Here is a 14,258-nt window from a genome sequence, read left to right as displayed (position 1 = left end):
TTCAAGTGACGGTGCTTTTAAATTGCAACTTCCAAATTCTTTCATCTATGTAAAGAATGTCCACTGCCCCCAGGGCCTCTGGGCATGAGTACAAAAGACAGCTACCAAGAAGAGTCCACAGTAGCTCTCAGTAATCAACTAGCTGCTCATTATCACACTTTTACCAGTATCACTTAAGTACATCAACAGGATGAACTATAAGAAACATATGAGTCTTGTTCACACTTGCATAAAATAGTGACAGTGCTGTTAATAATTAGTTACCAGATCACCAATTGCTTTGTTCTTTGGCATTAATAATATGCCACGTGAAGTTTTACACCAAATGAACATTACCCACATCCAACTGTTTTGAAGCCCCTTTGAAAATGGGCTAGCCTCCTTTATATGCAAAGATATGCAAAGATTATAGGACTGACTGTAAGATGAACACTGAATTTTCTTCCAGCCTCAAGTTAAGAACATGCAGTGGCATCCATTTCCACCTGACCCAATTAGGTACAGGTTCCTATTGTTCTGTGATTGCTAGCTGGAGTTAAGGAGCTTGCCCACAATTATGAAAGATTATTTCACTATTCAAAGCTAATTCTCCTGTCTGGCAGATGCATAAATTTATTAACATGAAACAATGTCAAACCACCGATCCTAACAGATTAGACAGATTAAGGTGAGGGAAAGCAAATTCTGAATATAACTAAGCCACTTTCTTAAGTAGGACTCATTCTGGTTCCAGAGAAAGCTCATATACAGAAATATAAAGCCCAGAATTTTAGGGATATTATTAAATAGTTTTGTAATCAATGCTAAGTCCCTTAAATTTAGTTTCCATTTTTCTATTTGTAAAAAAACTAATGATAGTGCTAATACCTAAATTCCTTAAGAAGATGAGTGAGGTAGCAACTACATAAATTCCTTCCACTTGAAAGAAAAAAAAAAAATGTTTATGGAATAAAGAGGATTAGTGTAGAAACCGAAAACCAGACTCCCAAATTCTGTTCCAAAACAGTGGGTGTCTGCATTGTCAAGAGAAAAAATACAAGTGGATCCAATTCCATTGGGAAGTAACTGCCCTCACCTTTGATCCTGCAGAAAATGTTTGTGTAATAGCTAGGGAACTTTTTTGTTTTCCACCGACTCTATCAATAGAAGGTTTTCCAGTGACCCTGTAACTAGAAAATCGGATCTTCATTTTCTCACTAGTTAAACAAGCTTCATAAAATTGGGTGTCTTGTGGTATGATTTCCAAGTCCGTCTGAAACTCACAGATCTTTAGCTACCTATTTCCAATTGAAATAGAATGTGTCACTTAGCTCTCTGGCTGAAATAATATGCACTGAATCCAGAAGCTCAAGATTTTGCCCCAGGATTAAATATTTCATATGCTATAAATGCAGATTGTAGACATATATTTAATATTTTTCTCTCTTTTATTCTGATTTAATCAAATGCTGTGTTGTCATTGTTACTTAATATGCTGTCTTTCACGTATGGAAATGCTCCACATTCATCAATAGAAAAACATGCTCTTGAGGTTTTCCACTTGAAGGTAGAAAGAGACTCTTGTGTAACCAAGCATTTCACCAAATTCTTCTTGTGAACATATGGAAGATGGCTGGTTGGACGAAAGGGGCCCCCTCTGTTAAACTGGAGGAGTTTTTTTGTACATAGTATTAATTAACATGAAAGAAATTTAATTACTGGTTTTTGATGCTTACTATCATGGTCTAACAAACTGAACTAACCATCCCTGATATTATAATCAAACATTTATTGGGGAAATAGTATCTTAAATATTTGCTTAAAAACTGTATTCTACATTCTGATAAGTTTTTACTACACTTGCCAAATAGAAAGAACTATTGGATTGGTAACAAATGTTTTGCTCCTGCAAGTAATTATTTAGCTTAAAACAAAGTACTCAACTTCTTTCCCCCTTCAACAATGTGAATCCTTCTATCCTTTTGGATAAAAGATTTAGATGATCCGTTGTCTCTAGCCAGAATGCCTGCATATGTTCAATAATATATCAGTTTCAGCGGCCGCCATAGAATAGGCACATATGACAATAAATCATTTTGGGAACTTCCTGAATCTCAGCCAAGTTGTAGACAATAAAAGATCCTGCTTGTAAAGGCAGCTATAAAAGTTAATTTCATACAGGTTCCCCAGCACACATGCTACAGTTCAGTTCCAAACAGATGTGTTTTTGGAACGGCAATGGAAAATGGCATGTAGCATTTTCACTAACTTTTCATATCAGGAGATCCAAAGACTTTGTGTTTTGTGTAACTTTTGATCGTTAACACATTGCAGCAGGTATGAAAAATGAAGTCTTCAAATTTTTGCAGTGCCCAAACACTGTTGCTTCCAGTCTGAAGTATTTCTCCACATTGGAAAGATTATCCATCAAGCCAGACATGTAGAGAATGAGAAAATCCTCACAGAGCAAAGTAGCAAAGATGGTAAACATTTGGGGCTGCATTCTGAAACAGTCTCTTGAACCAAGAACTTATATTTATTTCTTTGTTTGCTTTTGCCTGTCGATGCCCTAGCAAACAGCTGCTGAGCTCGCTACTCTGCTCGCCCATGGGGTTGACAGGGTTGGAAGAAAGGACATGGTTGAACTTTAAGCAGCATAAATTGTTACATAAAGTAATTAAAAATGCTTATTTTTCTAAGATCACACTTTGTTCTTGCTCACTAAGGCCACTATAAACTCTTTCTCTACTTGCTAAGAGCCACTGTTCACCCTCATTCATTCCTGAGATCTGGGCCATTAGGCTAAAACAATGTCTCTCCTGATTTTAGACAATAGTTGAGGTCCTGGGAAATCTCATGTTCGTCTCAATTTTGGTAATCTGAGCCCTTCTCTATGCATTACCAGAGCTCCTTATTAAAGTTTCTCTGGAATGGATTTTCAGCAATAATGACCAATCCTTTGGTTTATTGTTGGAATTCGGATTTTTGAAATGTGATGAAGATACACCCTCTCCACAAAATCCCTGCTGAGCTTGACAGCACAGACCCCCAACTGGAGTCCAAGAAATTATAGGACAATTAAGTGCCTGGGGCTGAATGAGGGCTTCATTAACATATTAATCATACAGCTGAAATTAATTAAGGACAACCGAGGGATTAAGGTGGTCCAGAGTCATCCGCCCTCTCCCCAAAAAATATTGATGATGTTATGCAGCGGATATTCATGAAATCACATCTTATACCGACAGAAAGTTTTAAAATTACAAATTACATTTTATATCCATTAATTCATGTGAACTTCAAACCAACCTTCTGTGAAGGATTTCTCAGCCTCAGCCTCCTCTTGAGGAAACAGATGCATAACATTAGGGGACAACCCCAAAACGGAAACAGGAGACAAAAGTCATGTTCCCACGGGGAGATCCTTGAAAGAGCCCTAGACCAGGAATTGGATCACAGCCACAGGGCACCACTCTCCGTGTATTCTGGGACTGTGATCTAAAGTTATATTTGAGTAGAAGACTATGGGAATTGGGGTTCTTCTATCAGCTCTGCCACTGACAAGCTGTGGCTTTGGCAAGTTGGGCCTCCCTTTTCTCATCTTTAAAAAGGAGGAGAGGAGATGGGGAAATGAACCCTCAGGTCCCTTCCAGCTCTGACAGTCTATGGATTGAGGTGGCAGAAATGAGCCGTATTTCTTGGCCAAGGGCAGTAGGAAATGTGCTTTGGGAGCCTTCAGGTTTGTGATACTCCCGCCTCTTAACCATGTTTTATAACCAGTGCGTTGTAGTGTCAAGAAATATGCAAATGTGTATTAAATCATGGGTGGGATGACCTGAGAGCCCAAGGGTAATTGCCGTTGTATCCGGCCATGAGACAGAGCAGAAGCAAGAGCAGGCAAGTTGGAGAGCAAAGAGACAAGAAATGAGGTCCATCTTGCTTGCCCGTGAACAACTTTTATTTTGCCTCTCGTGGGTTGGTTCTTGGCCTATTTGGTCGGTCTTCTCAGAACTAAAAGCATGTGGTTTTGCCTCATCAAGAAGGTCAGAAAATGAAAACCTGGGTGTGCCAGTTTGGATATATTATGTCCCCCTGACAGCCAATTCTTTAAGGCAATCTTGTAGGGGCAGATTTATTAATCTTTCTGATTAGGGCATGACCTCTTGATTGAATGTTTCCATGGAGATTTGATCCCACCCATTCAGGGTAGGTCTTGATTAGTTTACTGGAGTCCCTTAAAGGGAGCTCACACAGAGAACAGGAGGACAAAATGCCCCAAGAGATGTTTGCTGATGCCTAGAGATGCTTGGAGATGCAGACAGATGGACGATTGGAGATGCTAAGCTAAGCAACACTAGACACTAGTCCAGAGTTTGCTCCAGAGAAGCGAAGAGAGGACTCCAGTGCTTAGATGCACAGGAGCTGAAGAAGCCAAGAGAGACCCAGAGACATTTTGGAGAAAACCGTTTCGAAACACAATCTGGGCACAAAGGACCAGTAGACGCCAGCCACGTGCCTTCCCAGCTGACAGAGGTGTTCCGGACGCCATAGGCTGTTTTTCAGTGAAAGTATCCTCCTGTTGATGCCTTAGTTTGGACACTTTTATGGCCTTAGGACTGTAAACTTGTAACCTAATAAACCCCTTTATAAAAGCCAATCCATTTCTGGTATTTTGCATAATGGCAGCATTAGCAAACCGGAACACTGGACAACCAATAGACTGTGGCTCTCTCTCCATGCCTCCAACCCCCCGGTTTCTAGGAGTCCTAAACCTCCTCCCTCAACCAAGTTGACTAGTGCCACAAGCAAGAATGGATCTCACATCTGGTCCTATCTGTCATACCCTTCCCTACTTTTCTTCTCCCCTGTTTACAGTTCAAAACACAGCAGGTCTTCTTTGGGAGTCTGTCAGTTGGGTATTAATAGTCCAACTTAATAACTGTAGTCTGTGATATTCAATAGAAGCAGGACTGGTTTGATATACAGACTCTACAAGGAGAATGATTCCTTCATTTAGCAATCCCATGAAAACCTCAGTGCTATATTTATAATAACTAGAACATTTATAGCTAGTGGCACTTTTTCTCTATCATTGTCTGTTGTCATCAGGACAGACCAATTTACAAGATCATACTGCTAATTTTGTTTTACTTTACTTACTGGGTCAGCTCTTTAGAAACAAACTGAGTGTTCTATAAGGTAATAAATGGTGCTTTAGTGGAAAGGAAGAGTACTCATTTGGATCCCAAGGGAGAGCTTTCTTCCTGGCAGGATATGGCTCATTGGTTTTCAGTCAGTGTTACATCCTACAAGGTGTGGGTTGCAAAGGAGTTCTTTATATATTCTGGTGTTTGAGATATGTCTCTTATAGCCCACAAAATAACAACCTCTAACCTTAGTTGTTCAAAATCCTTGCATAGACCCACAGAGCAGTCCTGTGAGATAGGACTCTAGCAATGGACTTCTCATTTGACAGAATCCCACACTGAGAAGAGGTGGTCCATTTGTCCCAGTCTCATTTGACCCAAAACATAATAATTGGTGACAGTCATAAGACCAGTCTAAGAGAAGGACACTTTGTACTGACCATGGTCTTCCTTTTGTCTAGGAATTAGGAGTGGCATTGTGTAGATAACACAATAATGCTCTGGGCAGCTCCTCTAGAGAAGTAAACCTTGATAACATTAATCAGTTTTAAAACATGGCCATCTAGATCTAAGATTTCTACACATTGTCTTCTCAACCAAGTTGACTAGGGAAAAGGAAGATGTGAATAAAGAGTCATACACAGGAACTGTGTGCCGGTTAAGATGTATTAGGCCCCCCAGAATGCCATGTTCTTTGGTGCAATCTTGTAGGGACAGACATATTAGTGTTGATTAGGTTGGAATCTTTGATTGAGTGTTTCCATGGAGATGTTACTCAATCACCTGTGGGCGAGAACTTTGATTGGGTAATTTCCATGGAGGTGTTACCCACCCATTTAGGGTGGGTCTTAATTGAATCATGGAGTCCTATAAAAGAGTTCACAGACAGAAGGAGCTGCTGCAGCCAAGAGAAACACTTTGAAGAATGCACAGGAGATGAGAGTAGAGCTGGAACACAACCTGGGATCAGCAGACACCAGCCCCATGACTTCCCAGCTAACAGAGGCTTTCCAGATGCCATTGGCCTTGCTTCAGTGAAGGTATACTTGTGTTGATGCCTTCATTTGGACATTTTCATGACCTTAAGACTGTAACTTTGTAACCAAATAAACCCCCTTTATAAAATCCAATCCATTTCTGGTATTTTGCGTAATGGCAGCCTTAGCAAACCAGAACAAACTTGTTGTCTGGGAATTTCTCCTTGTATTTTCACCATCACTGGGCAGAGATATTTATAGCTCAAATCCAACTGTTACAATTAGTTTTCTGTAGAAAGTGGCTGTCCTTCAAAATGCCCAAGTTTATATCATGCCACTCAAAGTAATTTAAAAGTAATCTGACACTTGAGAAGTAATAGGAACAGTCAAATAATACCCAATATGTGTACAAATGCTTGACAGGTGACCCAGCTCTTTCACACAGATCACATCCAACCCCACCAACAACAACATCTCTGAGTTGGCTAGTGATATCCTCCTTTCATAGATTAACAACCATGGACAAAAATGTCAGAAATGGGATTTGTAGTCCAGTGTTCTCAATCGAAGTCTAAAGCTCCTTTCATTACCACCACAAATAACTCTCAGCAGTGCCAGGTCAATTTATACTACCTATTGGTGAATCCTAAGTCAAACAAAGAGTAATTTTACACTTCTGAAAATGTACATAGAATAATTTTTAAATGAATGAAACTTCATCACATACACCGAGGGGATAAAGTATTGAACACAATGAATGCAGCAGTCCTTGAGCTTTCATAAGTAACTCAATGCTATGCCCAACAGCCCATCAAAATCACTTCAGTTCTCTGGGGCAGAAACCTTTCGGCTCTCCCTGGTCTGCTCTGTGTTACAGGAGATTTCACCATCTCCCTTTATTTCCATCTCTAATATGCCTCCAGTGGAGGAGACTTCAAATTCTGAGCATAGCTCTATACAGTCACTATCTATAGAGTTAAGGGTGGTTTGCAAGTGTCTTTTAGGAGCCACTGCTTCTGTTTCCTAACACCTTCTTGGGAAAGAACTAATCACCCCCTTGACTGCCAAGCAAATGCCATTTAGGGATGCCCTGTTGTGGGTCTAGCAGAGGAAGGTCAAGAATAGACTTGGCCCAGAAAGAGCAAAGACAAAGCTGTTTGGCCAGTGACTGCCTGTTAATTGTTTGTCTCCTCAATTAGAATTTTAATATCTTTGTTCATGGTTGTTTCCCCCAACTCCCTGGACAGCTTTTGGCAAGAACTCAGAGTTAAATTAATGTCCGTTAAAAGGGGAAGAAATGAGGGAGGAAGGAAAGAAAGGAGGAAAGAAGGAAGAAGGAGGGAGAATGGGAAATGGGGTAGAACTGTGCTTTTGCTTCCAAAGCTGCCTCAAGGGAAGCAGACCATGGGTAAATAGGTGCAAGTACATAAGATTTTTTTTTTTTTTTGGTTTATTATAATAAATCTTTATGTTGTTATTCTATTGGTTATTTAAGGGTTTTTTTTTTTAATTCAGTTTTATTGAGATATAATCACATACCATACAATCTTCCAAGGTGTACAATCAACTGTTCACATTACCATCATAATAGTTGTGCATTCATCACCCTATTCTATTTTTGAACATTTTCCTTATACCAGAAAGAATCAGAATCAGAATAAAAAATAAAAATAAAAAAAACAACACCCAAATCACTGCTCCCCCCATCCCTATTTTTCATTTAGGTTTTGTCCCCATTTTTCTACTCATCCATCCATACACTGGATAAAGGGAGAGCGATTCATAGGGTTTTCACAATCACTCTGTCACCCCTTGTAATCTACATTGTTACACAATCGTCTTCAAGAGTCAAGGCTACTGGGCTGGAGTTCGGTAGTTTCAGGTATTTACTTCTAGCTATACCAATACATTAAAACCTAAAAAGTATTATCTATATAGTGTGTAAGCATGTCCACCAGATTGACCTCCCGACTCCATTTGAAATCTCTTAGCCACTGAAACTTTATTTTGTTTCATTTCACAACCCCCTTTTGGTCAAGAAGATGTTCTCAATCCCACGATGCCGGGTCCAGATTCATCCCTGGGAGTCATATCCTGCATTGCCAGGGAGATTTACAACCCCTGGGAGTCAGGTCCCATGTAGGGAGGAGGGCAGCGAGATCACCTGCCAAGGTGACTTAGTTAGAGAGACGGGGCCACATCTGAGCAACAAAGAGGTACTCAGGGGGAGACTCTTAGACACATTTATAAGCAGGGTTAGCCTCTCCTTGCAACAACAAGCTTCATAGGGGCCAGCCCCAAGACAAAGGGCTCAAAGTGCATAAGCTTTTGAAATCAGATTTACCATAATGTGTTGCTTCCTGGGTTCCCTTCACCCACCTCTCTCCCCTGTGTAGTCCACATATCCAGCCAAGGAACAAGGGCGTCCTTTCACATTATAAACAATAGCATATGCTGCTGGGAAGGAATGTCGTCATCATGGAAGAAATAAATCCGCCATTGTCCACTATATCTGTCTTTCTCCACATTTTCTCCCTTGTCCTCCAGAGGCCAGGCAGGCAGCCTTGGGACCGCAGCCCTGACGGAGGCCTTCCAGCTTCCTGGGAGTCCACCCCAACTCATCCTGCCTGCCGATATCTACCCTCCTGGAGCCCAGCCTGCTTCCTCCAGAGGCTGGATTGTTTCTGTCTCATATCCCCAAACTTCATCAGGTGGGTTCTGTCTCCATTTTATAAGAGGCTCCTCCCGAACATGATCAGCCATCCCAAACAGCTCCTAAAGGACTTGGGATATCACAGTCCCCAGCCCCCCAGGCACCTGCTCCTTGCCCTCAGCTCCTGATTACCACCTTGCAGGGTCAGTACCACTTCAAGATGCATGCTTTGCAGAGAGGAAGCTGCTTGTATGCAGTTTCCAGAGCCCTGTTCCCAGCAACTCTGACTGGCTTTGCTGCTGCCATGTGCTTAAATCAGAACTGAAATTTTGTTTTCCTTTGGTTACTTGTAAGGGACATCTCCCATGTTGGAGGTAATAATGGGTAAGACATAGGGAATGCCTTGCAAGGAAGGCCTGCTTACAAGGACAATGTTAAGCCCTTTCTCTGGAAGGAAGGAAGGAAAGGAGAAAGAGAGAAAGAAAGGAAAGAAGGGAGAAGAGAAGGAGGAAGAGAGGGAGGGAAGGAAAAAGAACTTTTAAAGCAACTTCTACAAACAAGACCCTGCATGAGGTGCTTTACCTCTTTTATTCTTGGGAGCAATTCTGTGCTATGGTAATTATTATCCAGGTTTTACAGAAGAGAACACTGAGATTCAGAGAAGTTAAGTAATCTGGCCATGATCACACAGCAAATAAAAAGTAGAGGTGGCGTTCAAAACCATAGCAGTCTGGGAGACAAGATGGCGGGATCATGGTAACAATCTGTGGCAGCATGAAAATAGGCATGCCTCAAAGCAGATTTTAAAAGCAGCTTCTCTTCAAAATATCTCTCTTTATACCACATGAGAAGCATCTTGATTCACCATGGCAGTAGCAGCAATAAAATGGGCGATATCAAGCAGAACTAACTTGAAACATTTATTTTCAATCCAAAACAGAGCTTTATATTGCATTTGCCATAAACTTACTTACTCTTCTCTTCCAGATGACTGCAATTGCAAAGGAGAGCTTGCTTTGACAGCCAATGGCAGGAGATAGTATGCTACCCCCTTCTGTGGCTATTCCATATGAACACACAAAACCTATCCCTCTGACTGGCGGTTTGATGTGCTGAGCCCTCGAGCATGAGACTTGCCCTTATGAAGCTCATTACCACAAAGGAGAGTCTAAACTTGCATGTAATGGTACCTAAGAGTCTCCCCCTGAGTACCTCTTTGTTGCTCAGATGTGGCCCTCTCTCTCTCTAACTGAGCCATCTCGACAGGTGAACTCGCTGCCCTCCCCGCTACGTGGGACCCGACTCCCAGGGTTGTAAATCTCCCTGACAATGCAGAATATGACTCCCGGGGATGAAGGTGGACCCGGCATCGTGGGACTGAGTATCTTCTTGACCAAAAGGGGGATGCAAAATGAGACGAAATAGTTTCAGTGGCTGAGAGATTTCAAATGGAGTCGAAAGGTCACTCTCGTGGACATTCTTATGCACTATATAGACAACACCTCTTAGGTTTTAATGTATTGGAATAGCTAGAAGTAAATACCTGAAACTACCAATCTCCAACCCAGCAGTCTGGACTCCTGAAGACGATTATATAATAATGTAGATTACAAGGGGTGACAGTGTGATTGTGAAGACCTTGTGGATCACACCCCCTTTATCTAGTGTATGGATGAGTAGAAAAATGGGGATAAAAACTAAAGGACAAATGGGGTGGGATGGGGGGAAGGTTTGGGTGTTCTTTTTTCACTTTTATTTTGTATTCTTGTTCCGATTCTTTCTGATGTAAGGAAAATGTTCAGAGATAGATTGTGGTGATGAACGCATAACTATGTTATCATATTGTGGACAGTGGATTGTATAGCATGGATGATTGTATGGTGTGTGAATGTATTTCAATAAAACTGAATTTAAAACAAAAAAAAACAAAAAACAAAAACAAAAAACCTATCCCTCCACCACATCCCGTGAGTAATAATGAAGAAATGCATGATTGAGGGCTGAAAACCAGATTAGAAGGAATAGATGAACATTTTGAGCAAGGACCCATGATAGAACAACTTAGCAAAATAATCTTTACTACTAAGCACCATTGGTATCCTCATGGGCAGTTATCACAGACGTCATAGGAATATGAATCCCCCAGAAGACATGTTTTTCATGCTCTCATTAGGAATCAAAGAAAAATGTTATCTTCTGCGTCATCTGCCAACTGAGAAAGCATAATCTGCTGTATTCACTAATATGTTATACAGTAAAATAGTAATAAAATATCTTTTCATATATTAAAAAAAAATAGTCTGATTTTTGGCAGTTTTTCCACATCTCCTCTTCCCTCTCCACTCCCTCCAGGCTCACTTTCTTAAGCTCTATACTTGATGTCTAACTTTCTGGAACATCTAAGAATTTGTTGGAGAGTGTACTTTTTCTGGCCCTATTGTCTTTCCAGCCCAATGGACCTATTTTTATGCAAAAAAATAAAACACTAAAAATTCTTGGCCTTTGAAAATAAAAAACTCCATTACTTTCATGGAACCTTAGAAGTTATAAATGAGAGCCATCTTGTCAAATAGACAAAACTATTACACCAATTGGGAATAGATGAAAGCTGGCTCTACAAAATTTATTTTGCAACTGATGCAGATTATAGGGAGGCTTTAGGAAAAATTTAGCTAAGGGACCACAGCAGAGGCTGTTTGTTGTCTGCCAAAATCCATTCTCCACGACCCCCCTTTTTTTTTATTAGAGGAGTTGTGGGTTTACAGAACAATTATGCATAAAATACAGGGTTCCCATATACCATCCTATTATTAACACATTGTATTAGTGTGGAACATTTGTTACAATTGATGAAAGCACATTTTTATAATTGTACTATTAACTATAGGTCCATGGTTTAACTTAGGGTTCCCCATGTTTAATATGGGAACTCCTGAGTTTAACCTGCACATAGCCCCTCTCCTGGAGACTACATTTTCCAGTCTCCTTTGCAGCTTAATGTGGCCATCTGATCAGGTCATGGCCAATGGGATGCGAGCAGAAGGAAGGGAACCACTTCCAGGTCATGTTCCCAGAAGAACACAAGCACCTCAGCTTAGTTTCCTAGAGCTATCGTAACAAAGTACCACAAACCAGGCAGCTTAAAATAACAGAAATTTATTGCCTCAGAGCTCTGGAGGCTAAAAGCCCAAAATCAAGGTGTCAACAGGGCCCTGCTCTTGCTGAAATCCATAGGGGAGAAGCCTTCCTTGTCTCTTCCTAGCGTTGGTCATGACCCACAATCCTTGGTGTGTCTTGGCTTGTGGCGAAATCACTCCAACCTCTGCCTCGGTAATCAGATGAAGTTCTCCTCTCGTGTTCTGTCACCCTCTCCCCTTCTTAGCAGAACACCAGGCACATTGGATTAGGGGCCCAAATACTCCAGTATGACCTCATTTTAACTTGCCTAATCCATCTGTAATGAGCCTATTTCCAAAGAAGGTAACATTGGGAAGTACTGGGGACTAGGATTTGAATTTATCTTTTGAGGCAATGCAATTCAACACACGCACACACTCTCCTGGCTCTTGTCCTCCCTCCTGCTGGCTGTAACTACAGCTACAACCTTGAACCCTGAGACAGATACCTCCAGCCCTGGTCTGCTTACCCCTGGCCTGTCACATAAGAGAAAAATAAACTTTCTTCCTGATTACACCACTATGTTTGGGGATCTTTTTGTTATAACACCCTAGCAGATGCCCTAAAAAATACCCAAGACTTTCAAATGATGGTGCTGTTGGACAGGCACACACTTAAATTGATTTAGTCAAGTCTCTTGCTCACTTTGGTTTTTAATTATATATCAGTCGATGCACAAATAAGTTAATATTTCTGAGCATCTGCTCCATTTGAGGCACCCCCCTTGGCACTATGAGGTGGGGCAATACAGAGATTTGAATTATTTGGGAGTCGTGGTCTATAAAGTCACCACAAACATTGAATTAGCAAAGACTTACCCATTGTTCCTAGAGGAAATATAGGGTTAGCTTCCTGTGAGCCTCTGGTCACATTTTCATTAACCTATGTAAACTTGTTTTATGGATGTTTCTGTTTAAAGACACTTGATTCAGTGTATATTGTTGATTCATAACATTGAACTCACGGCCAATAGTCCTATATAACCCATGATCAAGCAAAGCTTATCTAATACACATATTTTCTCCATGAGGGCCGATTCCCGTTTGCTAATGCTGCTGTTATGCAAAATACCAGAAATGGATTGGCATTTATCAAGGGGGTTTATTTGGTTACAAAGTTACAGTCTTAAGGCCATAAAAGTGTCCAAGCTAAGGCATCAATATGAGTATACCTTCACCGAAGGAAGGCCGAAGTCACCTGGAAAACTTCTGTTAGCTGGGAAGGCACATGGCTGGCATCTGCTGATCCCAGGTTGTGTTCCATCTCCTCTCTCAGCTGCTCTGCAGTCTTCAAAATGTTGCACTGGGGGCGTTTTGTCCTCTCTTGGCTTCTCTGAAGCAAACACTGTGCTAGCATCTCCAAAGTGTCAGTAAAAGTCTGCTTTCAGCAGCTATCTCCAAAATGTCACTCTCAGCTGCTCTCCAAAATGTCCCTTTCAGCTGCTTTGAGGTCCTTTTGTTTGTGAGTTCTTTTATAGGACTCCAGTGATTCAATCAAGACCTACCATGAATGGGTGGGTTAACACCTCCATGGAAATAATCCAATCAAAGGTCTCACCCACAGTTGACTGGGTCACATCACCATGGAAATACCCAATCAAAGGATTCCAACCAAATCAACACTAAAAGATCTGCCCCCACAAGATTGCATTAAAGAACATGGCATTTTGGGGGACATAATACATCCAAAATGGCACAGGGCCTTCTTGGGCTTAGGAACACTAGATAGCACTTCAGCATTATGCTTGGGGCCATTTTAAACAGTAAATCACCCAAAAAAAAAGCACAAAGTGTGAAAAATGTGGCACTACACACACCACAGAAAGGATACTTGTTTACGGTATGGGCGCTGAAACAAGAAGGCAGAGTGTTGTCTTGTTTGACTTCAGCTGGGAACATACAAATCAGGTCACTGAAATTTTTCACTACTCTGCATGTCTATGAATGACAAGGAAAGTGCCGTGTGTATTGATTTGGGGTTACAAATAAATTTTAGTAACTAAGCAAATTTGCAGATATGGTCTCTGTCAATAATGAGGATCAACTGTATATGTGAGACCACCCCTGTCCTCAGGAACTTTATAATCTGGCAGTGAAGACCAGACAGACACGAAGGTGCTACGAAGAGTATATAATCACATTTCTTCCACCTTCATCAAAGACACTGTGCCAGCTGGACTCGCAATTGGAAATAGGATTCTGTGGTGTTTGAGTCCATTTTCCCTTTCCCAGATCACTTCATCTCCCTCTCCTCCATTATGAAACAGTCCCAGTGTGAATATCAATATCCTCATCCCTTTGACTTTGCAACGTGGGCTCACCAGCC

At 41.1% G+C, this 14,258-nt stretch overlaps 1 pseudogene; it reads left to right on the top strand.

Annotated features, from left to right (window-relative positions):
- The first annotated feature begins 9,622 nt into the window (after window positions 1-9,622).
- Window positions 9,623-10,982, top strand: LOC119540833 (annotated as a pseudogene).
- The last annotated feature ends 3,276 nt before the right edge of the window (window positions 10,983-14,258 follow it).

Source organism: Choloepus didactylus, chromosome 7, assembly GCF_015220235.1.
Source record: "Choloepus didactylus isolate mChoDid1 chromosome 7, mChoDid1.pri, whole genome shotgun sequence".
Taxonomy (NCBI): domain Eukaryota; kingdom Metazoa; phylum Chordata; class Mammalia; order Pilosa; family Megalonychidae; genus Choloepus; species Choloepus didactylus.
The sequence above is the reverse complement of the archived record's forward strand: the minus strand, read 5'-3'. Positions and strand labels throughout refer to the sequence as shown.